The following is a 26073-nucleotide window of genomic DNA, read 5'->3' as shown; positions in this document are numbered from 1 at the left end:
GATCGTGTCACGTTTCTGCACACTGACTTGAACAAGATTCAAGTAATTCGTGCATTTATTACTAGAAGTGTTTCAATCCTCACTTCGGTGTAACACAGATGACATCTCAACTTGAGGCCTTAATTCTGCGTTGCGCAAAACTCTGGGCCTTTCTAGATGCTGCCAAAGTGTTAATAACAAGGCCTTATCCACGAAATATCCGCACATTTTAATGTTTCGGGCATCTTTCGTAGATCAATGAATTAATGTACACGTATGTAGGAAATTAATAATAGATGCAAGTGCACAAACCTCTAGCTTTAAAAAGAAGGTCTTTTGATGGCACTGGCAAATTTACAGCTTTCAATTGATATTTTTATTGGCTGCGCTTCATTGAAACTAGCAACCTCTCTCAAGCATTGCTCATCACGTGTAAACAACATCCTGCAAGCACCTACTAACCAGCTTCCGGCTGACAAGTTAAGCAGCTAGAAGCGCACTAACGTGTCTTCCGTGAAAACACTCCGCTCTGAGAAGTCTTTTCACCCCGTCTCTGCTAAGGCTTCAAAATGAAAAAAACAGAGATTACTGCAGAAGCTGCATTGGGAGAATGTGGAAGTATTAGAGTTGACGCGATGTCGGTGATTTCTAGTCAACGCCTTTCTATATCTACTTAACCACCTGTTATGACTTAGAACTTTACTTCTCATAACCCATGACTCTCCTGATTCATGAATTGGATACCTCGACACTTTTATGTCGATGAGTAATGACTTTTGACTTGTTGACGATACAGAACTTTCTATTGCACATAAAGCTCTCATCCGATCATTGACAGATTACGTCACGTGGTGATTACACCGAGAGGAAGTCAAATTGCGGGGACTCATTTTGCGGACACTTCCGAGGCAAAGTTACTATTCACATAAAAAGAGCGTGGAACTTGCGCCGCACTGACATCAGCTGCAGTTTAAGGATTTTGGTTTTCTACAAGCGGCTGGCCTGTACTCTCTTCTTCAGGTGTTATCGATCCAAGGGGACAAAAGAAACACATCGGACCAAAGTCATTGCTTTATTGCTTTTTTCTGCAAACTGCTGCGGTGACAGTTTTTTATTTGTTGAGGAGCGGGAAGGTGGGGAAATGGGAGTGAAATTGCAATAACGAAATATATCGCAGCATGCGACAAAGCCTTAATTTATTTATGCTTGTAAACGTCAAGATTTACGAGTTTCTTGTATGTGCCAGTGCATTATACAAGCTAGTCGTGAGGTGTTCTTGGAAACTGTTTCACGCCCTATGTGATACCTGTAAAAATGCCGCGGACAAGCAACAAAAAATTTGCATACGTCATTCAATTTAGTTTTACGCTCATTATAGCTTACACGGTAGAATGAGTGTTTAGTTCTATCACAGACAAGTAATACCGTACTGCTTATACTAAAAAATAGAATGAAAAGGGGAACAAAATATATCTCCTATTTCATCCTGTGACAAGTGCCATAGCCAGACTAAAGTTTGAAGGAGACAGCCACACTTAGTTGGCACTGATTACTCGCTGTTTCGGACAGCTTGGCAACTGCGCTTTGGTTTTGTCGTTTCCTGGAAATGGATCAGGCTTGTCTAAACCGCGGTTAAAGTTTAAAGTGGTTGCCTTTTCAAAAAAAAAAAAAAAGATATTTGTTGCGAAACAAATGCCAGAAAAGGATTCTTCACACAAAAAAAGAACTTATCCCCTTTGAGCGAGTATTCATATTTTGTGCGATGTTGTGCAGGCGCTTTTCTATGACTGCAGCACAAAAATATTAAAAGAGAAAACCATCTTACACTTAAAACGCTCAAAATCTGCACTCTATCAACGCAAATGTTGGGCATGACAGTTCTCATTTATTCACATTTATTTTGTTTGTTCATGTCGAGCAAGCCGTCCAGTTAGTGAAATAGGACTGATTTTGTGTTGCCTAGACAATATTCAAGACCAGTGCGTTGTTTAGACGACCTACAGTAGCGTATCAACATAGGTAATACGCCGAAAGAAGCAGATGTATCCGTTGGCTAGAAATACATCCTTGACTGAATGAGCTGCGCCTCACTTTCAAAATAAAAGCAAAGGTATGATTTGCAGAGGACAACGTCGCATTTGTCGCAGTTTATGAAAGGATGCTGACCACAGCGGGTACTTCCATTTTAAAAAGATGCAAGAACTGGAATAGAAGAGAAACACCAATGCTCAGACAATAAATTATGTTTTAATGGAATGAGGAACATAAATGTAAGTCGTCGCACCGGCATTGCGTAGTCTGGTGCATTGAAAACGTAGAAAACTGTTTTTGACAATTTTATCTCAACTGAGACCCATTATATCAAACGAAAAGGGTGGGTACATGTAGTTATTTCAGATATATTTTCTGCCAGAACTTTGTTGTGATTGTGTGGCCTTGTGGTGCAAAGCTGCCTAAAGTTCTAGAATAATCGAGTAAGTTCTCTTATTTTACTTTGAAAGTGTTAGTTGCTTTTGTACCTCTTTAAAAATATAGTAATGTGATATGCTCAGCGAAAAACACGTTTGCCGTTACAGGACTTAGCTATGGCTATTAAAAAACGATTTTATCTTCCTCGACTTTGATAGTCTTGTTTTAGAGTAATGAACAAAAACGGAATATATTCAAGAGAACAATTTCATTCTTTAAACGATTGTACGGATGACCTAAGGCCTAACTGTCACAGACTCAATTTATTTTTTCAATGAGTTACATCTTGCTTTTTTTTCCAAAGCACCTGTGTTGTTCGTTCTGATTAATATGACTTAAGATGAAGTAACGATGCTTCCAACGTAACAACAGTACTAAATATATTTTTCTGAATAAGCTATCAGCAAAATCAGGTACTATGATTATGTCGCATATTTGGTCGGACGACGAATGGAGGGCTTGGGAAGAGATGTTAATAGGCATTGCTCTTCCTTTTTCCCTTTGTGGTGGCTCAGTGATTACGCCCTTTGGGTGCTGAATCCAAAGACATCCTGGCCGTGATGGTAGCTTTTCAATGATTTCTAAAGGAAGGCTCTCGCGTGCTACGCGCTGTCACTGCAAGATAAAGATCCCCAGATGTTCGGAATTTCTAGCGGTACCACAGTGACCTCCCTCGTAATACTGGTTTACATTGGAAGGCTAAACCTATAAGGCAAATTAAAGAAGTTCTTAGAAATAACAAGTCTTTTTTCATATTATGTTAGAACACTTAACAGTGGTAGATAGAGAGCCTCAGTTCGCAAGCCGGAAAAACGTTTTGACACGACCACTAGTCGAAACGCTGGCTCGGCTTGCCAACTGAGCCTCCTCTCTACCCTTGTCCAGTGCACTTTCATACTGTGCAGCCATCTTTTCTCTCTCGTTCTATGTCTGCTTTCATAATGCATAGTTCTCGTAAATATCAGCGGAAGTCGAAAACAGAGTTTAAAACGTGTTTCAAGAGAACATTTTCGTCTAATAGTAAAAAGGATTGAAATGCAAACAAGCGCTCTAGATACATATTGTTCGGGGGAAAAACAATGGGGTGTTTATTTAAAGTGCTGAAGGAAGCGGAACAAGCTGAGGCCACTAGCTTCAAACACCACCGCCTCTTTCATCTCTTCTACCACCCAATACGTCGTCGTCGTAGAAGCGTTAAATGTCCCTCCTACTCAGCCGAAGCCCTCTGGATGTGTTCATGAGTCATGTGAAGCTAACACAGCTTCAAACGGGCAACGAAACGTAGTTCGGTTGTCGCAGACCAACGACTTGATGCAGTGAGGCGAGCTATTTAACAATTTAAATCACTGATCCATTTGACCACCACATATGGGCCGTCATGATGAGATTATATAGTCAAAAGGTGGAGGCCTAGGACTTGAACGCAAGGCGTTGAGGAAGGCAGACGACAGCAGGAGTTGTTCGGGGGAAGAGTAAACTGGAGATTTATTTTACCTAATTACAACAGATGTGCTAACGTGCAACCAGAATAAAGGGATCGAGATAGCTCTTAATCAGCTGAGGGCACAGGCCTGTCGCACTAAAGCAGCCCTCGTAGGCTGCTTAAATCCCCTTTTTTGTTCAAGATCTCTATAGCTGTGAATTCCGCGGCTTCCTAATCGTTCAATGGGCGCTGAGCCGCTTCTTTTGGCTACAAACAGTTTTTTGGTTTCGACCAACTGTCCTATCCCACATCAGGCACACGCACACATGCACACACGCACACACACACGCACGCACGCACGCGCACACACGCGCACACACACACACACACACACACACACACACACACACACACACACACACACACACACACACACACACACACACACACACACACACACACACACACACACACACACACACACACACACACACACACACACACACACACACACACACACACACACACACACACACACACACACACACACACACACACACACACACACACACACACACACACACACACACACACACACACACACACACACACACACACACACATGTCAGTGCACGTTAAAGAACCCCAGGTGGTCGAAATTTCCGGAGTCCTCCACTACGGCGTCTCTCATAGCCTGAGTTGCTTTGGCACGTTAAACCCCACAAACCAACCAACCAACCAACCAACACACACACACACACACACACACACACACACACACACACACACACACACACACACACACACACACACACACACACACACACACACACACACACACACACACACACACACACACACACACACACACACACACACACACACACACACACACACACACACACACACACACACACACACACACACACACACACACACACACACACACACACACACACACACACACACACACACACACACACACACACACACACACACACACACACACACACACACACACACACATCTCCTCGCACTTGACCCGACAAGACTGTACACTACTACAGAAAAGGCAGGTCGTCCTCGTTGCTCTCTATGAAGCGGTGATGTCCTGCAGGGTTCCAGGCATAAGTCGTAAATCTGGCTTCAATAGCGCTGGCAAGGCGATGTGACACACACCTTCAGCAACACAAAGCTTTATTCAAGCCAATAAATCTTAATGGCTATCGAGCGGCGCGTGCAGCAGCCTCTTTGAACCATCCCCCCCTTTCCGCCTCCCTTTCAGCAAGCATGGATGCACTATTTTGCAGTGCAGTCACAATAGATGGCGTGCAGCTTCTCCGGATCGGCTCGCCGTCCCGGCCAAGCTGCAACGGCGCCGACCCGGTGATAGGGAACCAATTTCCCCGCCGGGAAGCAGGAGCCCGGGAGAACCACAGCTTGGTCGAAGCCAGTACTCCGTAATGACCATAGAGTCACACAAGGATCATCTTTGAATCCACAATTGCTTCCCTATGAAGAGCTAAGGAAGCCTTCTCCCTCAGCATACTCGCAACACGACGTTGTGCATCTGCTGCGGTTCACCCCCGCCGTCCTGGTTCATTGTTCGGAGGAGCGGTGGGGAGGATCAAAGGACTCCCCTTTCCGTTTGCCAACAAAAGCGCCAGACATTACTTTCCGAAGACATGCCTCTCCACGTCGAGAAGTTAAGGATCCGTGCTTCTTTGTTCTGGTGTCCTCAGTCAACACGCACCGGTTCACTGTCGCATTTTCAAAGAAACCACAGCCTCCTCTGCAGCGGTCCTCTCCGAATGCGTGGGATTGCGCAAGCGATTTATAGCTAATTCGCTCGGGCATAACATGGACGAGGAGATTTGCATGTAGGCCGCGCTGCCGAATTGGACGCCAGAGGCACATTAAACCACCTATAAGTATGTTATACGCCGGTGACTAACATCATATCGTGCTTTGGAGCGTTTCTGTGAAGCACCAGAACGTAAGCGGGCGATTCTCCGAGCTTCTTCTGCGGGGCAGGGGGTCTCACCCGAACCGGAAATTTCACTTGTTGAGAAGGGTGAGAAGATATGCAGGGAGTAGCGTGGTGGTATGGTATGCAGCAGGAAGAATGGCTATACCCTGTCATCTCATGCGTGGCGGAATTAAACGGATATGCAATGAAGAATTGTATGGTGTCCTAGTTCCTAAGCCCTGCGTCCGCATACATGGCCAGCATGTTGACAACCGTTCTGTTAACGCGCTCAGTCAAGCCATTTGTCTGGTAACGGTATGGTGTCAAGTATTAGAAAATTAAGGCGAACAAACGCATGACCACTGAGGCATCAGTGATGAGTTGACGGCCCCGATCAGTGATGACATTTCGTGGCGGCCTGTGTTGCACGATAACGGAGAGCCGCAGAAAAAGCGACACGATGCGCCGTAGTATATGGAATAGCGACGGCTGCACTGTAATGTGTGAGGTATCCGCGATTTCCATCGAATGACTTGAGAAACGGGCCTACGAGGTCAATGCCTACTTGATCGAATGGGACTGACGAGGCCTTCAAAGGTGTAGCAAGCCAGATGGAGCTGTGGTGGGACGTTTGTGGCGTTGACATCACTTGCAACTGGCAACGTACTATTCACTCGTCGAGTGCATTATTGGCCAGTAAAGTCTTTCTTGAGTAGGGTGAAGTGTTGAAACGGATCCCAGATTCCCATACGTCGGATCATCGTGCATGGTGCCCACTACGTCAGTCCAAAGCATTTTGGGAACCACAAGTAGTTAACGCTGGCTGTAGGGGAGTAACCGAGGGTCCCGGTGCAGTCTTATGACTATGGGACCCTCGTCTATAATTCTATGCATTTTGTAAATATGCTCAATCTAATAAACTTTCACTTTCACTTTAACTGTTTTTCTATATTAGGCCATCACCACGCACATAAAAGCGACTTGTAGCTCTGCTGGTATGCAGCGGCGAAGACGCCTGCATACCATGGTCCTTTTGCTGTTATGTTTTAAAAACTTTCGGGCAAGGGAACGCCTGCTCTAGGGACGAAATATAATTGCCGAAATCGTCTCTGTAAAATTAGGTCATGGCCACTGAAATCCTAGAAAGACAATATGCCTGTGTGTGATGCCTCCGGTTTTTGTAAACCAGGGCGTAATCATATTCTTGTAACCAGAAGACCCAACATGCGAGGCGATATTTAAGGTCTCGAAGGTTCTGCAGCCAAAAGAGTGAATGATGGTCAGTTAATGTTGTCGAGAATCGTCCGTGCCGATTCTCGCATTGCGCAGCTCTGTGGCCATGGAACTTACTTAGAAGATTCAGGGGGGGGGGGGGGGGGGGGGCATAGACGTTCTTGAACAATTTGCCTGATAGTCGACGCAGACACGTCGGTCAGCCGTTCAAAAGTAGGCGCATACGAAGTGTTTTGAGGGCTTGAAACGCCCTGATGTGTCAATGACATCGGAGACAGTGTCAAGGTTGTATTTGGCCTTAAGAAGTTGGACACGTCTTCCGTGATGCCCTTCAACAGGTGGTCGACTCTGTTTTCCTCGGACATGTTTGAATTGACACATTTGCATAATCTAAGGATCTCTCAGTATAAGTGGTGCATGTTTTACTGGACAACTGAGATTTTTAGGCAAGGGTCTGCAGCTCAACCCGCTTTTTTCTCGCAGCAGAGCAGCCAAAACGCTGTTTTAGCTCTGTGGCAAACAGTTCGTAAGAAGTTAAGTTGTCCTCCTTATTCTCAAATTAGATCATCGACGTGTGAGTTAGGAACAAAACGACATTGGTTAGCATAGCGACAGGGTCCCACCGGCTGTACCGACTAACTCTTTGATAACGAGTTGAGCACTTCTTAGTTCAAAAGGGTGGCTTTTTGGGCTTGTTGGTGCTTGAACATAGCGAGACTGTAGCGCAAAGCAGACAGGACACATGAGAAGAACGAACAACACGAGCGCTAACTTCCAACAATCTTTATTTCAGACATGCAGCACATTTATACGCCAAAGATAGGAAATCACTTGTGCTGACAGTATCACCGCCGGAGAAAAGAGAGTTCTTTATCGCATAAACTAATAGACGGAGTGCTAACACAAGTCTCTCCGCAAGAAGATAAATGCTTGCGGAGAGACTTGTGTTAGCACTCCGTCTGTTAGTTTATGCGATAAAGAACTCTCTTTTCTCCGGCGGTGATACTGTCAGCACAAGTGATTTCCTATCTTTGGCGTATAATTGTGTTGCATGTCTGAAATAAAGATTGTTGGAAGTTAGCGCTCGTGTTGTTCGTTCTCATGTGTCCTGTCTGCTTTGCGCTACAGTCTCGCTTTGTTCACTTTTTAGTGTCGTCATTCTCTTCGCTTGGAAACTACAGTGGTTTCCCATGGGGCAGAGACGGAATATGGCTCACGGGGGCAGGCCTATCGCCAGCCTGGCTTCCAGCGTCGCGGCATGCACATTTGTATTCGGTTGTGTGCTCCAGATGGTCGGAAGCGGTGGCAGTCTAGCAAGGCGGCGACCACGGCAAAGCTTCAGTTGCTGTGGAAGCGCCGTTGGTAGTGGGAAAGCGGTCAAATTAAGCAACGCACACCAAGTTGTGAGAGTGAATTAAAAAAGGGGTGCTTAATTGCAGTGCTGACGGAAGCCGGACAAGGTGAGGCCGACTAGGTCAAAACACCACGTTCTCTTTCTACTCTTCTGCCAAACAATAAGTCGTCGTCAGCAGCGTTGCAATATAATAGGTATTGAATATTGCTGCATTGCCGATCTTCACTTCTCAGCTGCAAGAGATTCGAGTCATTAATGAAAAAAGTACGTCAAACAGGTAGGGGATATGAGTAGGTAAATGAATTTTTTCAAACAATGGCATAGATGATACTTGAGCGAAAGCTATTTTTGTTTTTGCCCTCACAACTGGTTGATTTTTTGAAAACCTACTTTGTTTGTACAGATGTAATCAAAGCCTAGGAAAAAGAAAGTAGCACTGACCCTTTCTAAAATTTTACACCTTGATTAAATCATTTTTTCTTCCTATAGGCTCTTTTTTTACAGTGATGTTCAGCTTGGCAGAAATTACTTTTTATAATCCCTCTAGTGCTTATAAATTTTGATGTAGGCTTAATTATATTGTTAAGTTTTATTGTTAACAGGGTTATAACCCTGTTATCTGGTCAGCATCACGCAGTATTACCAACTACAAGAGTTATTTCGTGCTAGGAAACTCATTCATCAAATTCGGCTTTACTTTTCGACCTCGCTATGGCTGATGCACGTTCTGCAAGGCAATAAAACATAGCGTCTGAATTATTTAAAATAGCAGATATTCAGCCAGCGAACGAATACAACATGATTGCATTTCCAATTTACGAAAATGAAGAGACTTGATTACGCTTCTTTGGAAGTGTCCCGCATATGGCGTGAAACTCTGTGGGCCTATAAGATGGGAGACTGTAAACATCTTAGAAGCTCTTACACGCATTCTGATTCGAAGGCGATGGAGTACTTGTGGTAGCCTGAATTACTGTTCGACCTAGAAAATGTTTTCAATAAACGCGATAAGAAGGGAACATCTTCCTTTTCTTTCCTAATCAAAAGGGAGACTAGCGGAGGCGAGAAAAAAAAATGTTCTGTCTTTGCTATCGATGTGCCCAATTTCAACATTGGGTGCTATGACAAAAATTGTACATCAGGTGCCAGAGAACATTATATTTTTTTTAATATCTTGTGGAAAGAAGGAAGTTTGTCAGACCCATAGTGCCGTTCACTTACATCAGAGCAGGTTGTATTCATACTGAAGGAACTGCTTTATAAAGTGGCTCATTGCCGTAGGCTCCGTTTAAGTACGCTGGCGATTGCTTGCTCTTTTTTCTTCAATGTGCTTGTAGGAGTTGATGGGTAGAGAGTACGACCGCATGCTTCTTATCATGCTATATAATTGTGATTTTTTTTTTTCTAGATTAGACATTTAAAAGCAAAACACAAAAAAAGGAGCGCTGTACACTTCTATACCAGAAAGTTCACAGAAGCTCATTGACATTTATGTGGCATATACGCGAAATTTGCTACTTTTATATAGCATTTTAAATATTTGACAGGTTGGTAATAGGTAATTACTTACTAATAAGTTGGTAATAGGTGATAGGTAGTAATAGATAACTATGGGATGCATGATATGAGGTGGTAAAGTGATTCGCTGTCTCAAAACCCTCACTAATTTCTAATTTACACGGCTGGGATCAAAAGATAATTAAGAATTAAATAAAAGCCGACATCGGGCTTTGGGAAAATCAAGAAAACGAGGAGTTTGGTCCTGCCGTGCTTGGCTACAACACAATCCAGTGTTAGACCATTGCAACTAGTCGGCCTGAAATGAATGGGCTAAACTTTTTATTCTTATGGTGGTGAAGAAAAGAAAGCGCGGTGATAGCTCGTGGAAGGTGGAGCGTGCAGAGTAGACAAAGAGGACGAAGACATGAGGATCAGGGCTTGTGGTGCTGGTGTTTACGGTGTATTCCAATGAGGATGGATGTGGAAAGGAGCTGAGTGACGTCACGGGCTGAGCAAACTTGCCCCAGATCCGGAACTCAAACATTCACATCGGCGATGGAGATTCGCCGCAGAGGGACGTCGACAGTTTCAAGCCGCACGCAGCAGGACAGGAACGGAGAAGTATACAAGACAGCCGTTTCTGACCTAGTAATGGTTCTTGGGCAGTCAGGAAAACAAATTCAGTGAAAAAAGTATGCAAAATAAAATAAACAAACTCGTTCGGGGAGTGTTTATACCGGCTGGCTGTAATGTCCCCCAGCCCGGAGAGGGCGGCTGGCGGCAAAAAACCGGAAGCTGCGAGGCCCAGCAGCCTCTAGAAGGCGTAAAATCTGCACAGTCACCCTCGCTTAAAAAAGGATTCCAGCGTTCGTGTGATTGCCGCTTTCAGGTGCCATCCTGAACCGCAACATTTTGGTGGCAGCGGTGGGATGGCGCTCACCTTCGCCCAGCGCAGAGCGCCATACGAGACCGGAGGTCGGTCTCCGCTACCCAGGCTTCAATACCAGCTCCAGTGTGCTCACCGGTAAGGTCCAGGGGAAAGTCTCCACTACCTCGCTGAATATATCCAGCAGTTGGCGTTGCACTGACTGCCGGGGCACCTCAGAAAGCCGTGGCCTTGATTGGCAACGAAGCTTTTCTCTACGCCATCGGGGATCCGGAGGTCCGGCGCCAGGTATGTCTCGGGAGCCCTGATTCGATCCCCGCCGCTTCGAGCCTCGTTATCGATGCGACCAGCAAGTGGCGCAAGCGGGGCCCCGATCACGAGGCCCACTTGCGGAGGAAGCTGGCCTACATGAATCTTGTGTGCAGAGATGCTGCCGAGCGCTGCCAGATTCTGCACAGCAATCTCGACCGGGCCAAAGGGGCGCTCGAGGATCTCGAGTCGCGTTCCTCTCAGGCTCTCAATAGTGGACAGGCCTTTTAAACACGGAACTCCCGAGGTAGAGGAACTGCTGGCTGGGAAAGACCAAGCAGAAGCTGACACTAAGCTCGCGTCTTCGTCAGCTGCAGAGCGAGCGCACGGTCCTCCAGGAGATTCAGAAAACCTCGAGATGCTGATCACCACCCTCGCGCAGCAGGCGGACGACCTCGAGAAGAAGGTGGACGAGGAGGACGAGGTGGCCGCACAGGCGGAGGACGCCCACAATCGGTTGCAGAAAGATATGGAGGCCCAGCAGCGGCAGACTCAGGAACTGCAGTCCCTCAACGATAAGCTGGGCAAGCCCACGCGCAGTCTGGGACGAGGTCGAGGACGTCACCATCGAGCTTGAGAACCAGAGAGCCAAGCTTTGGGAGGTAGAGAAGAAGCAGTGCAGGTTTAATCAGCTGTTGGCGAAGAAGATGACTGTGTCGGAATGGATAGCCGCCGCAGATTAAAATCACCGAGCAAGATTAGTCTGGCTCCCAAAAAGAAATGATGTTCCAAATAACGAAGTACTGTTAACCTGAAGTCTAGATGACTTAACGGGCTACGGTAAGCACAACATATTACAATAAATCAAGAACCAAGTAGCAGTTTTGCAAACATTGCTTCCACACCTTCAATATCTGCAAGTACCATGAATTGTATTTTTTGTTGATGAAAATGGCAACCCCTTTTTCACGTGTTGCTCTCTTTTCAAACGATAGCATAATTGGGGGGAGTAACCTCAGCATCTTTTATATCAGATATCAGCCAGGTTTCTGTTGCTGCCATAAAGTCTAGTTTTATGCCGATCAGTATGCTTTCTAAGGACTCAGCTTTGTTCATTAGGCTACGGGCGTTTATGTTAACGAACATTATTTGGCTTTTTTTGTGAGGACGGCGCGGTCGTAATGTTACTGTTTCGCTTTGGCTCTTTTGGTGCGACGGTGCTATTGGGCATAGTTTCCACTGGCTTAATACAGTTCTACTCATCGTCCCAGCAAAACCTTCACCTTTAAGACGCACTTTGTCGAAAACCACTGCAACTTTATCACCCTTATCTTTGTACTCTTTTGCAGCGTCCCGCAACTTATACGTAATGCCACATACGCGGACAGAGTAATCCTCGCTAAAGAAATATTTTATTTTGTCCTTTAATTTGCTGCAATTCTTAAATATTCTTGTTTTGCTACGAGAATCAAGAAGCTTAAGAATCACTGGTCTAGTTTTCTTTCAGTGCTAGCCATACCCTGTATGTGAATTCGTTCTATGGCAACAGGGTCAATCTTTAGGATATCGTTTATACTTTCCTCATTTGCGGTTTTTTCCAGTGATTCATTTTTCTTCTCTGTCCGCCGGAATACCATAAATTATTAGGTTGGACCTTTGAGAGATTTCATCAGGTCATCTATTTTTGCTTCTAGGGTAGTAACTCCTCCTCTAAAGACATCATATTCTTGGATACATGTGATATTTTCAGGTCAAGTGCGGCAATGTTTTCCAATCTTTTATCGATGGAAGCTAGGCGTTCTTTATTTATTTCTTTAATGTCATACGCTATAGCCTGAAGTTGAATAATGATCATCACGGTATCGGGTTCTGGGTTTATTTCAATGTCTCCTGAGAGCAGCAGGCGTTCCATAGAATAAAGCATATTGCATAACACCGGACCAATCAGGCCTGGGCACGGCAGTACTACGAGGCAAGGTTCGCTTGATCAATAGCAGTCGCCGTAGCGTTTGCTCACCTGTGCGAAAAAGACAATCGGGTTAGTGAACCTTATGCAGGAAGTGCTGCCGAGCCCAAGGAGCCGTCCAATTTTTCCTGTTGCTTTTATGCCAGGCAGTGGCCGATCCGACGCCAGGATGGCGCTGTCTCCGTAGCGTGATGTAATCGTCCGAGATGACATCTAGTTGAGTGCGCTAGCCATCATCATTTGTAGCTGCGGCCTATCTGCCTTGTGATCTTGATCGAGGAGGAGCCATATTCTGTGTGACGCTGTCCATTGTAGCGGATCGTGCTGAACCGCCGGCAGTAGCAGCGTAGTGGCGATCACCTGTGCGAAAAAGACGATCGAATTGCTGAACCTCATGCCGGAAGTGCTGCTTACAAGTAACCAGCTTTCCTGTGTTTCAGGTTAGAATTGATGCCTATTAGTTTTAGTTTTTCAATAAGGTCAGGGTGAGACGCTTTGTTAAAGGACTCGGAGAAGTCGAGACAAATTGCCTCAACCGGCCCCCGTTGTGAAGTGCTCTGGCAAAGTCGTCCGTTGTTTGTAAGCGTTAAGTTATCGTAGAAATATTTTGCCTAAAGCCGCGCTGGTTGGGGCCGTAACTTTGAATAATGGAGGGAAAAATGAATCGTGATCTCAGTCCCTTCTAGTGATATTTGCCGTTCGGAATGAATCCGAAGTATGGGTATAGACGCAGTTTGATGGTGCTGCAGAAAAATGGGCCTGGTAAACCTCATGTGCTACGACAGGCTACCCTGCATATCTCCAGGTATTCAACACAGCGGATCTAAAATGAACCCAGGCACCATCTGCGGCCCCACAACCGTAAATGCAGAATACTAATCTTCCGGAAGCTGACTTCTCTCCAAATAATTTGCATTTATTGTGTTGCAGTTACCGCATACGACACGAACGCGCTTGATAACAGCGGAAAAAATGAAAATGGGGCAACATTATCTAAAAACGCAAGTGTAAAATGCAAAAAAGAATTCTCCTTTGACCTGGTAACATTATAAACACTGTGTGAAATGTAAAGCACGAATAGAATATTATTAAACAATGTCAAGGAAAGTTATGGCATAGCTCATGCTGTAGGTAGGAAATTAGTGAGGGCGCCTTTGCTTTTTGTTTTCTTGAAATATTTCCCTTTGTTGGAGCGAAACAAATCTGCTGTTTTATTTTAATAACATTTGGTGTACTGAAGCTCCCACTTTGATTCTGCAACACAAAATTAAATCATATGAATGAATATTCGATGAATTCAGCGTCACATCTGGCCAAGCAAGAATTTTGTGGTGAAATGATGCATTTCTTTGTTCCCTAACTGACACGAAGTGGTTTCTGAATACCAGAAAATTTTAAAGCTTTGTTTCCTTGTTATGTGCGCAAAAAAAAAAATTCTCTCTTCTCCTTTCTAGCTTCGATTGCCCAGCAGTGATGGTCTAAGAAAAAAAAACATTTGACCAGCTTATATTACTATCGCGCGTAAAAGCCAACAAAGACATTTTTCACAAGCACGAAAAAAATTGGATTCCCGTCTTCTGCGGGTTCACCAGGCGCCTTCTTCTCACTCAAAATAGCTTTCAATTACTCTGTATCGTCTATTCCTTAGATTCACGTGATAAGAAGCAGTTTCGTGAGCAGCGCATTATATTTTTGTCAGATTCAACTGCTTATGTTCAGAAATCCAGCCTATTAAATCTCATAATCATCGGAGCCACGTCACACTTGTGCAAAAATGCTGAGGAGTAAATTGTTCGTGCATGCCGCATACATTGCAGGTTTTTCCATCTTGGTATAGAGGTCGTGTCATGTTTCTGCACATCGAATTGCACAAAGTGTTTCAATCTTCACTTCGGTTTAACAAAGGTGACATCTCAACTTGAAGGCTTCATTCTGCGTTGCGCAAAACTTTGGGCCTTTCTAGATGCTGTCAAAGTGTTAATAACAAGACCGTATCCACGAAATATCGGCACATTTTAATGTTTCGGGCATCTTTCGTAGGTCAATGAATGAATGTACATGTATGTAGGAAATTAATAATAGATGCAAGTGCACAAACCTCTAGCTTCGAAAACAAGGTCTTGCGATGGCACTGGCAAATTTACAGCTTTTAAATGATATTTTTATTGGCTGCACTTCATTGAAACTTGCAACCTCTCTCAAGCATTGCTCATCACGAGTAAATAACATGCTGCAAGCACCTACTAACCAGCTTCTGGCTCACAAGTTAAGGGGCTAGAAGCGCACTAACGTGTCTTCCGTGAAAGCGCTTGGGCAGTCTTTTAAGTCCCTCTCTGCTAAGGCTTCACAAGGAAAAAACATAGAGATTACTGCACAAGCTGCATTGGGAGAATGTGGAAGTATTAGAGTTGGCGCGATGTCGGTGGTTGCTAGTCGACGCCTTTCTATATCTACTTAACCACCTGTTATGACTAAGAACTTTATTTCTCATAACCCATGACACTCGCGATTCATGAATTGGATACCTCGACACTTTCATGTCGATGACTAATGACTTGTTGACGATACAGCACTTTTTAATGCACATAAAGCTTTCATCCGATCATTGACAGATTACGTCACATGCTGATTACACCGCGAGGAAGTCGGATTGTGGGGATTCATTTTGCGGACACTTCCGAGGCAAACTCAATATTCACATAAAAAAAGCTTTGAACATGCGCAGCATTGACATCAGCTGCAGTCGTATTCTGCTCCCTGATGGTCTAATGGATTGGGTTTTCTACAAGCGGCTGGCCTGTACTCTCTTTTTCAGGTGTTAGCGATTCAAAGGGACAAAAGAAACATCGGAACGAAGTGAATGCTTTTTTTTTTCCTCCAACTGCTGCAATCAGTTTTCTCTTTTTTTTAGGAGGGCGAGGTGGGTTTGCGGGAGTGAATTTGCAATAACTAAATATGTCGCAGCATGTGACAGCACCGTAACCTATATATCTTTGTAAGTGTCAAGATTTCATGTTTCTTACATGTAGCAGTGCAATATTCAAGCCAGTCAGGAGGTGTTCTTGCAAAATGTTTCACGCCCTACATAATATAAACGCCGTGGACAACGAACACAAATTTGCACGTTATTCAATTTATTTTTACGCTCATTGTAGCTTACGGAAAATGGAATATTTTGTTCGCCCCGTCGGGGTGGTGCAGTGGTAAGACGCCCGACTTCTGTGCCGGAGTTCCCGGGATCGAATCCCGGCCTCGGCGGCTGCGTTTCGATGGAGGCGAAACGAAGTAGCGTCCGTGTGCTGTGCGATGTCAGCGCACGTTAAAGATCCCCTGGTGGTCGAAATTACTCCGTAGTCCTCCACTACGGCCCCCCTTTCTCTCTATCCACTTTCACTCCCACCTTCATCCCTTCCCTTACGGCGCGGTTCAGGTGTCCACAGAGCAAGTGTGACAGATACTGCGCCTTTCCCTTCCTATGAACCAACCAACCAACCATTTTGTTCCTTCAAAGACAGGTAACACCGTACTTATATTCACAAACCGAGAGGGGAAAAGAACATATCTCCTATTTTTCTAGTGACAAGTGTCATAGCGAGACTAAAGTTTGCGGGAGACAGCTACACTGAGTTGGCACTAATCACCCGCTGTTTCGGATAGCTTGGCAAACGACATTTTGGTCTTGTCGTTTCGATAGAAACAGATAAGGGTCGTCTATACCGCGCTTATAGTTGAGATTGGTTGCCTTTAAAAAAAGAGAGGGATATTTTTTGCGAAATATATGACAGAAAATGATTATTTGCAAAAACAAACTGATTCCGGATGAACGGGTATTCATATTTTGTGCGATGTTTTAACAGGCGCTTTTTTGTGAAGGCGGTACAAAAATAATAAAATATAAACACATTTTAGACTTAAAACGCTCAAGATCTGCACTCTACAACGCAAACGTAGGGCGCGGCAGTTTTCATTTATTTACATTTATTTTGTTACTTTGATGTGTAGCAAGACGTACAGTTAGTAAAATAAGACGAATTTCATGTATTGCCTAGACAATGTTCCGGACCAGTGCGTTGTTAAGACGACATATAGTAGCATATCAACACAGGTAATGCACCTAAACAAGCGGGTGTGTCCGTCGGCTACAAATTGATCCTTGACCGAAACGGCTGCGCTTCATTTTCAAACCAGAAGCAAAGGTATGCTTTGTAAAGTGGAACATCCTTTCGGTCTGAATTTGTGGGAGCAAGCTGACCACAGGGGAAACTTTCATAATAAGATGCAACAACTGGCCTAGAAGAAAAATGCCAATTCTCAAAAAATGCATTATGTTTTAATAGAATGAGCAACAAAAATATGGACCCTCGGGCTGGCACTCCGAAGTCTAGTGCATTAGAAACGCAGAAAACCGCTTTTGACAATTTTGTCTCAATTAAGACGCATTATATATACCAAAATATCTGGGTACATGTAGTTATTTAACATATATTTCTTGCCAACAGAGCCTCCCCTCTACCCTTGTCCAGTGCGCTTTCATATAGTGTAGCCATTTTCTTTCTCGCGTTCTAAGTCTCCTTTTATTATGCATAGTTCACGTAAATATCAGCGGAAGTCGAAAACAGAGTTAACAACGTGTTTCAAGAGAAAAGCTTTGTCTAATAGGGCAAAATGTTAAGTGTAACTAGAATAGCAGCTTGGGCATGTTGGTTATGCATCTTGAGGTGACAGAGAGGAACGTGGACGGGAGCACTAGATTAGAAGATGGCACAACGAGGTTGAAAGTCAGCGCTCGTTGTGTCGTCTTCTAATCTTGTGCTCCCGTCCACGTTCCGCGCTGTTACCTCAAGAAGGTTAATTGTAAGATGAGCGCTCTGGATACATATTTTAGGGACAAATAGCAAAAGGGTGTTTAATTACCGTATTGAAGGAAGCGGCACAAAGTGAGGCCCAGTAGCTCCAAACACCACCGTCTCTTTCTTATCTTCAGCCACCCAATTCGTCGTCGTCGTCAGTAGAGTTAAATTTCCCTCCTACTCAGCCGAAGCCCTCTGGGAAGGTTCACGAGTCGTGCGAGGTTAACACAGCTTCAAACGGGCAGCGTGACATAGTTTTGTTTTTGCAGACACACGATCCAATGTAGTGAGGCGAGCTATTTTAAAAGTTAAATAACTGATATATTTCACCACCACATGTGGGTCAACATAATGAGCTGATATGGTCGAAAGATGGGCGCCTTGTACTTTATCGCACGGCGTTGAGGAAGGCAGACGACAGCAGGATTTGTTCGGGGGAAGAGTAAACTGGATATTTATTTTACATATTTATAACTTATGTGCAAACGTGCAAACACGTTAAAATGGGCTAAATAGCACTTAATAAACTGAGAGCCCAGGCCAGTCACACTAAAGGAGCCCTCGTAGGCTGCTTAAATACCCTTTTCAGTCCATGATTCTTATAGCTATGGAACCCGCAGCTTCCCAATCATCCAAATGCACGCTGAGCCGCTTCTTTTGCCTCCACATAGGTACTTTGGCTCCGCCCAACTTTCCTATCCTCCCCACACACGCACACGCGCGCACGCACGGACACACACACACACCTCCTCGCGCTTGATCGGGGCAGACTGTAGACCGCTGCAGAATAGCAGCCCGTTCCCGTGACTCTCTGTGAATCTGCGATGTCCCCACTAGTTCCAGCCGCAAGTTGTAAATCTTGCTTCAATGGCGCCGGCAAGTCGATGTGGCACACAACATCAGCAGCACAAAAGCTTGGTGTAACCAATACGTCTTAATGGCCGTCGAGCGGTAATCCCCCGCCGCCTCCCTGAGAGCAATTAAGGAAGCAATCTTCCGTAGTGCGGTCACAACACGATGCCGTGAAGCTGCTCCGGTTCGGCCCGTCGTCGCGGTCTATGGTTGAGAAGGATCCAGCCACAAGCCGTAAGTCTTGCTGCAACTCCCAGTCGAAAAAAACTACAGAATCGTGTCAAAAATACGACAAAATATTCTGTAGTTCTGTCGTAAACGTCAAAATTTTCTTCAGTTTTGCAGTACTTATCTCAAGTTCTGTAGTTTTCTGTAGTATATTTCTGTTGTCTGTAGTTCTGTAGCACTTTTTTGTAGTAACTACCGAAATTTCTGATGTTACTACAGAACGGTCTGTTGTCACAACAAGTTTTCCGCCGAAAACTGCACAGAAATTCAGTCGTAACAACAGAATATTTTTTGTAATTTTTTTCGGATTAGCTGTGATGACCAAGTTATAGGGCATTTATCTCCCTGCCGTGAAAATGGAGTACGGGAGAAGCGCACGCTTGTCGAGTCAGTACTAATTATTGACACAAGCAGCATCTTCAAATCCACAACTGCTAATAACCGCTAAGGAAGCCATCTCCCGCTGCGCGCTCCCAAGACGACGGCGTGCAGCTGCTACTATTGCCCGCCCCCACTCCCCCCCTCGTCCTGGTCCATTGTTTAGAGGAGTGATGGGGAGGATCAAAGGACTCTCTCAACAAAAGCGCTCAACTTTATATATCTTGTCGAAGACGCGCCTCTCTACGCCGAGAAGATAAGGGTCCGTTCTTCTTTGTTCTGATGTCCTCGATTACAAGGCACCGGTCCGCTGTCGCATTTTCAAAGAAACCACACTTTGCTCTCCGACGGCCATCTCTGAACGCGTGGACGTGCGGAAACAATTTATGGCCAGTTCGCTCTGGCATGACATGGCCCAGGAGATTTTTATGTAGGCCGCGCTGCCGAATTGGACGCCTTTGCCACACTCAATCACCTATAGAGTATGTGATATGCCGGTGACACGTTCTTTGGAGCGTTCCTGCGAAGCACCAGAATGTAAGCGGACGATTCTCGGAGCTCCTTCGACGAAGCAGAGGGTATTAGCCGGGTTCTGCACAGCTTGAGAAGGGAAAGATGGTATCCAGGGAGTAGCCTAGTGGTCTGGCATGCAGCAGGAAGAATGGCTCTACCTGCAGTCATCTCATGCGTAGCGGTATTAAACGCATATGCAATGAAGATTAGTGTGGTGTCCTAGTTCTTATGGCCTGCGTCCCCAGGCCTGCGTCCCCTAAAGAGATTACATTACTAATTTCTGTGATTAAACAAGTAAACATTAAAAAAAAAGACAAAGTACCATCCCCAATGCTTTCCTTGGCCTCGCCGACTGTTGGCTTCTTTCCTTCATGTATTATAACGAGCACCCTCATTTCCCCTTGATTGATCTGCTTGTACCTTACGGGGGTCTCGGTTCTGGCAGTCTTGAAGCCATAGGTAGCGTAAGAGGGTTCTAGCACAGCTTTCGCCCTCGCTCTTGATCACGTTCTACGTGACGCTGGCGGTAAAAAAGGACGTCCCACGTCCGCCGCTATGGCTTAGGGTGGCGCTAGTGAACACTCTCAAGGTTCGTATACAGAAAACATAAATACCCAAGAAAGTAGCAGGGGGGGACAGCGGCCGATGTAGCTCAGTTGGAAGAGCACCGGACGCGCTATTCGGAGGTCGTGGATTCGGATCCCACCATCGGCACGTAGTTTTTTCTTCTATTTTGTGTCTAATTATCTTTCCTCTAAACTGATTACATTACTAATTTCTGTGATTACCCAAGTAAACATAAAAAAAAGACATACAGTACCATCCCCAACGCTTTCCTTAGCCTCGCCGACTGTTGGCTTCTTTCCTTCATATATATGTGTATATATATATATATATATATATATATATATATATATATATATACATATATATATATATATATTTATATATATATAAATATATATGTGTGTGTGTGTGTGTGTGTGTGTGCGTGTGTGTTGGTTTGAGGGGTTTAACGTCCCAAAGCGACTCAGTCTATGAAAGACACCGTAGTGGAGGACGCCGGCAATTTCGATCACCTGGTGTTTTTTAACGTGCACTGACAACGCACAGCAAACAGGTGCATTGCTTTTCGCCTCCACCGAAAAGCTGCCGCCGCCACTAGTCGAGCGCCGTAACCACTGCGCCACCCCAGATATATATATATATAAATAGGGTATAAGGGTGCTCGTTATATGCGTGAAAGAAAGAAGCCAACAGTCGTCTTTTTTTATTTTTACTTCAATAATCACATAAATTAGTAATGTAATCTGTTTAGGGGAAATATCAATAAACATAATGTAGAAGAAAAAACAACGTGCCGATTTTGGGAACCAAACCCACGACCTCCGAATATCGCGTCCGGTGCTCTTCCAACTGAGCTACATCAGCCGCTGTCACGCCTGCTACTTTCTTGGGTATTAATGTTTTCGGTATACGAACCTTGAGAGGGTTCACCACCGCCACCCTCAACCATAGCGGCAGACGTGGAACGTCCTGTGTTACCGCCAGCGTCACGTACAACGTGATCAAGAGCGAGGGCGAAAGCCGTGCTAGAACCCTCTTACGCTACCTATGACTTCAAAACTGCCATAACCGAGACCCCACATATTTAACACACGTTACCGCCAGCGTCACGTTCTACGTGACGCTGGGGGATGATACACAAAGCCGATACAGTATTTGAATACAATGCGGTTTTATGTCTATCCCACAGCTCCCTGCCTTTTGTAAGGAAATAAATAAAGATCCCATATGCTCCAATAACGCATTTGCATAAGCAATGTAATGTTTAAATGACATAGGAAATAGCGGCAAATGTTGAGTCATATGCACTCGTCCTAGGTCATGTATTATATATACATATTTTTTTTAAATACAAAGGACGCAATGCAACCATGATAAACAAAATGCAGCTGATTATGCCAAGGGACGCAATACTCGACTTTCTTATCTGAGCAGCTTTAATTGTTTAAAAAGGCGGCTCGACATTCTTGTTATATACCTTTGGCGACCATGGACGGAATTCGTATTTATATTTATACTTGTGCCCGTAGATTAACAGACGCGGATCATAAGAGGAAAATAGGGCGCATAGAGAAGATGACGCTAGAGCATTTAATTCAGACAAGGTGCGTAGTTTGGAGATATGTGGTTGTTTATAGATGGAAATTCTATTTAATTCCTTGCTATAGTTACCATTCCAGTGTTACCACTCAGTTTTGTTGTAGTTGCTCTGTATCCATAAGGAAAACGTTCTTTTAAAAATATGCGTATGAATCGTAACGTATAGCGTAGGTAAGATGATCAAGAAAACACAGGTTTCAAGTGAAAAAGATTTCAGTGCACGCTATGAATGTAGGATTCCGTTCTACAGTTTACCACCAGGAGGAGACAGAAGATATTACCGAGTCATATGATAAGTTTCTACTGCTAAATCAGCACTCTTTGCTGCCTTGTATTTCCGGAAATAACGTCTGAAAGGCAACGGACTAAATGTAATTTCATCATCAGCTATATTACTGTTTCTTGAATGAAAGCATGAAAGAACTGTATATTTACTTTGTCTTCCTGTGAAAAGTTAATTTCGTTGAAAACAGCTATTAGTGAATGTGTATCACGAATAGTTTCCTGAAAGAAAATAAGTATTGCTTAAATAATGCACCGTATTTGAAGTAAAGCATGTTAGGAAAAAGGGATATCACTCCGCATCATTGGAAGTTATGCATGGTTTCGCTGTTCCTAATATTCGCAGGTGGTTCCTTTGCGCGTGCAAGGATAGTCGCGGCTAACAAATTCATTCCTGTTGCATCACATGCCATGTAAGTGCATTTTCCAATACCAGGCATATACACTTTAAAGAAACAACATAAGAAAGCACTAAAAATGAACTCAAACGTTGCTTTGCAAAGGCCTTCGAATAGGATGCTGTGTAAGTTTTACAGTTGCAATACATTGGCCATAGGATCATGGCTGAAATCGTGACACGCAGATTATGACCTGAGAATAAAGCGCCGGTTACTTTTGATTTGTGGCCTCGGAGGTCAATTTGTCGTGAACAGTTGGCAGCTCATTGAGCTATAAGGACCCTCGACCGGTCTCCGCGGAGTGCCAGTGTACGCGCAAAATATTGGACGTGTGCCAGCAATGCAGACATGTTTTCATGGAAGGCTCAAGGTTAATAGCTTGGCAGAAAATAGGAGCGACTGAAAGCAAGAAATCATATTTGGCAAAAAAGTTGAAGGAATGAAAACTAAACAAATGCGGCTTTTTCTCTTTTTTGTTTTCGGCATGAAAGAATGTGAACTACCAGCATGAAGGTCACAGCTTTTCTGTCTTCTAAAAAAGACAACCTGATGATTCATTCCTGAACTTTCATTGCTTTTCTACTAAATGTAACCGGGATAAATAGGGGGTCAGGAGAAAAGCTACTTTCGCTCTTTGACCAGAACTCACTTTAGAACCTAAAAGAAAGAAACGTACCCATGCAATGCAAAAAGCCAACAAAACCAATTAGGAGATGCTTAAGCTATTTTTTATTCTAGCGGCGATATCAAGAGGAGCAGCAGTTGGCTTTCATATGTGAAAACCTTACCTGACAACGATTCAGCGGGCGGGAGGTCTCTCCTGCAGGAGCGCCTCTTATTTATATTTATGCCACTCTAAGCTGTTATCTATAGCTTTTTAAGCAGCCTATAGTTTACGCTCGCACGATACGTTGTAAAAACAATGAATGGCTTTATGTCGCTATTCTTTGTATTTCTGGTATTCCAGAGATAGTAAAACATCCAGGTTCCCGGAAATTACCCAGTATGTTTTTTTCTCTCATGATGGGAGCAGGGTGAATTGCAAAACCCCTCAAGACAAATCAGACATGAGCATAAAACAGAAGCCTTTCTAATCTCACACGACGGCATCTTCTGTTCAGCAGGCATCACCTTTCTGTTTTGAGTAGTTTAAGAAAAGCCAGGGTGATAAGCAGCGGTTCTGATATTAGTTTGCGCAAAGCATAGGGATTCCGAAATCCGTATTTTACGGTTCTGCGATCTTCCAATGAACTGTCTCTCCCCCATTTTCTCCCAATAATGTCCCTGCTCCCCGTTTCGCTACGCCAGCGAAACTGGCGCTGTACCCAAGTCTCTGAACCCCTTTATAGAGCAGTAGCTCTTCTGATTCTCGTTCCTCAGTCTCGTGGCGTCAGCATAGGCATGATTCACAGTCCAGATTTTGGCATATGGCGCCAAGGTGCTGCACGTTGTTTTATGCTTGATGCAAGCGAGCCCAAAAGATGACCTGTTCCTATCGGAGTGCGACCGGAGGGCCCCCCGCGGCAACCTGCTGTCTGCGGTAGCAGCGGATAGAGGGGCAGTGTGGTCGCGTAGTGTCAGCTCATCGCTCACCTTCATGCCTGAATGATGTCGGTTGGGACCCAACTTTTTCTTCACCGCGCCTGCGTTGTTTCCAAATAAGCATATTTTTATACGTACACAGGTGCACGCGGCGACATGAGAGGCACAGCAGAGTTAGCCGAGCCAAGCCAAGCCGGAAAGGGTCCGCACCTCAGTCGGCTGTTTTCTTGGCTTTTCAATGCCGTTGGCAGCGTTTGAGCGAAGATTTGCCGCCAGCGAGTCCGGCAGCGTTTGAAAGCTGTAATCTGTAATCTACTGTAACTTGTCGAAGTAGAAAAATACGTCTGCGCTGCGCTGCCATAGAACAGGGAGCGGAAGATAATCACTCTCAGTTAGTCCAGCATTCACATGATTCAGTGCTCAGATCAGCCAGTCCAATCACCTTCGTTAATCTAGCACGGATGAGATGGAGAAAGAAAGAGAGAATAAATTAAAAAGGGAGTGAGGTTAATTAGGCAAATACCAGTGCGCTACGTTACACGTTGAGAGGGAACAAACGGAGAAAAAGGAAATAATGAGCCCAAGGAAATGAGTCTGTCACATGTCCAGAGATCTATAGTAAAAGGGGGTAGAGAGCGTACACTTAAAGTCTAAAACTCAACCCCGACGCCTTTAAAAAGCTGAGAAGCGCCTTCACTGCTTCCTTTTCTGATTAAGGTGTCTTGCAAGGGCCCAGAAGTTTAGTTGTGTAAGAGGGCAAGAGTCCAAGGAGCGGAGTATAGCAGCCGCGAAGGCACGCTCACGCTCAAATTGAAAACAGTCACAAAGTGTTTGTGCAATTGTTTAAATATACCTGCACTGCTCACACTTTAGAGAGTATGCTATTCCGATAAGATCGTAATAGGCGTTCGTAAATGCCACTCGTAGCCACAAGTGACACAACACTGTAGCATCACAGCGGTGGAGGCCGAATACTATCTGCAGTTGAAGTTATTGGCCAAAGTGGTGCGAGCGGGATGTCCAGCTTCCAGGCGTAGACCTTGATTGTCTTGTCATGTTTCGGGTGATCAGTCGAAGGTGCCTTGCTGCCTCGGCTCTTGTCAATGGTATCTCGATAATGATGGTTGTATTGTAAGCCGATCGAGCACCATTGTCAGCTACGTCGTTGCCAACAATTCTACTATAGCCTGGCAGCCACTTCCAGATGATTTTGTGAGCCTCTTGTAATGCCTGGTGGTGTTCTCATTGCCGCCAATGCTCAAGCCCGCGATTGAAGAAATTGCAGGGCAGGTTTGGAATCACAGAGCACAGTCCAGTTTTGAGGAGTTTGTTTAGAGATATACTTTACATCAGAACTAATTGCGGCCAATTCTACTCCAGTAGAGGTAGCCTTATGGGAAATTAGGTGGGAAATATCTGTTTGTCTCGTAAGAACGACGACGGTGCATGCAGAACTAGTAGGGGTTACCGAGCCATCGGTACATACGGGAGCAAGGTCCCAACAGTTATTGTAGCATGGACAGTGTCGATTGCTGTACAGATAGCGTTGATAAACTGGATTTCTTCGATATCTCTGGAATACCAAGGCGCACACATGGGAGCCGCAGGCATCGCAGTGGCGATGGAGGTCGTGCTGCCGGAGTGAACGTTTATGGAACGGATGACTGGTGCGTTCCTATGATCTTTGCAAACAAAGAATGGGGTCTCTGCAGAAGCATCTGCGCAAGGTGAATATAAAATCCTTGAAATATGCCATATGTGCATTGGTAAAGAGTGTAGAGCAATAGATGTCTAAAGCGGGTATGTTCTCAGGATCAAAATCATACGGGAAAAGAA

The 26073-nt window shown here is 44.7% G+C and overlaps 1 non-coding gene across 1 annotated transcript; it reads left to right on the top strand.

Moving 5' to 3' along the window:
* Nucleotides 1-20490: 20490 nt before the first annotated feature.
* Nucleotides 20491-20563, top strand: TRNAA-CGC (transfer RNA alanine (anticodon CGC)). The gene has a single exon. It is a non-coding gene; the product is annotated as a tRNA-Ala (tRNA).
* The last annotated feature ends 5510 nt before the right edge of the window (nucleotides 20564-26073 follow it).

Source organism: Amblyomma maculatum, chromosome 9 (genome assembly GCF_055883805.1).
Source record: "Amblyomma maculatum isolate TAMU_Amacu chromosome 9, ASM5588380v1, whole genome shotgun sequence".
Taxonomy (NCBI): Eukaryota; Metazoa; Arthropoda; class Arachnida; order Ixodida; family Ixodidae; genus Amblyomma; species Amblyomma maculatum.
Note: the sequence above shows the minus strand (reverse complement) of the source record. Positions and strands in the feature narration are given on the sequence as shown.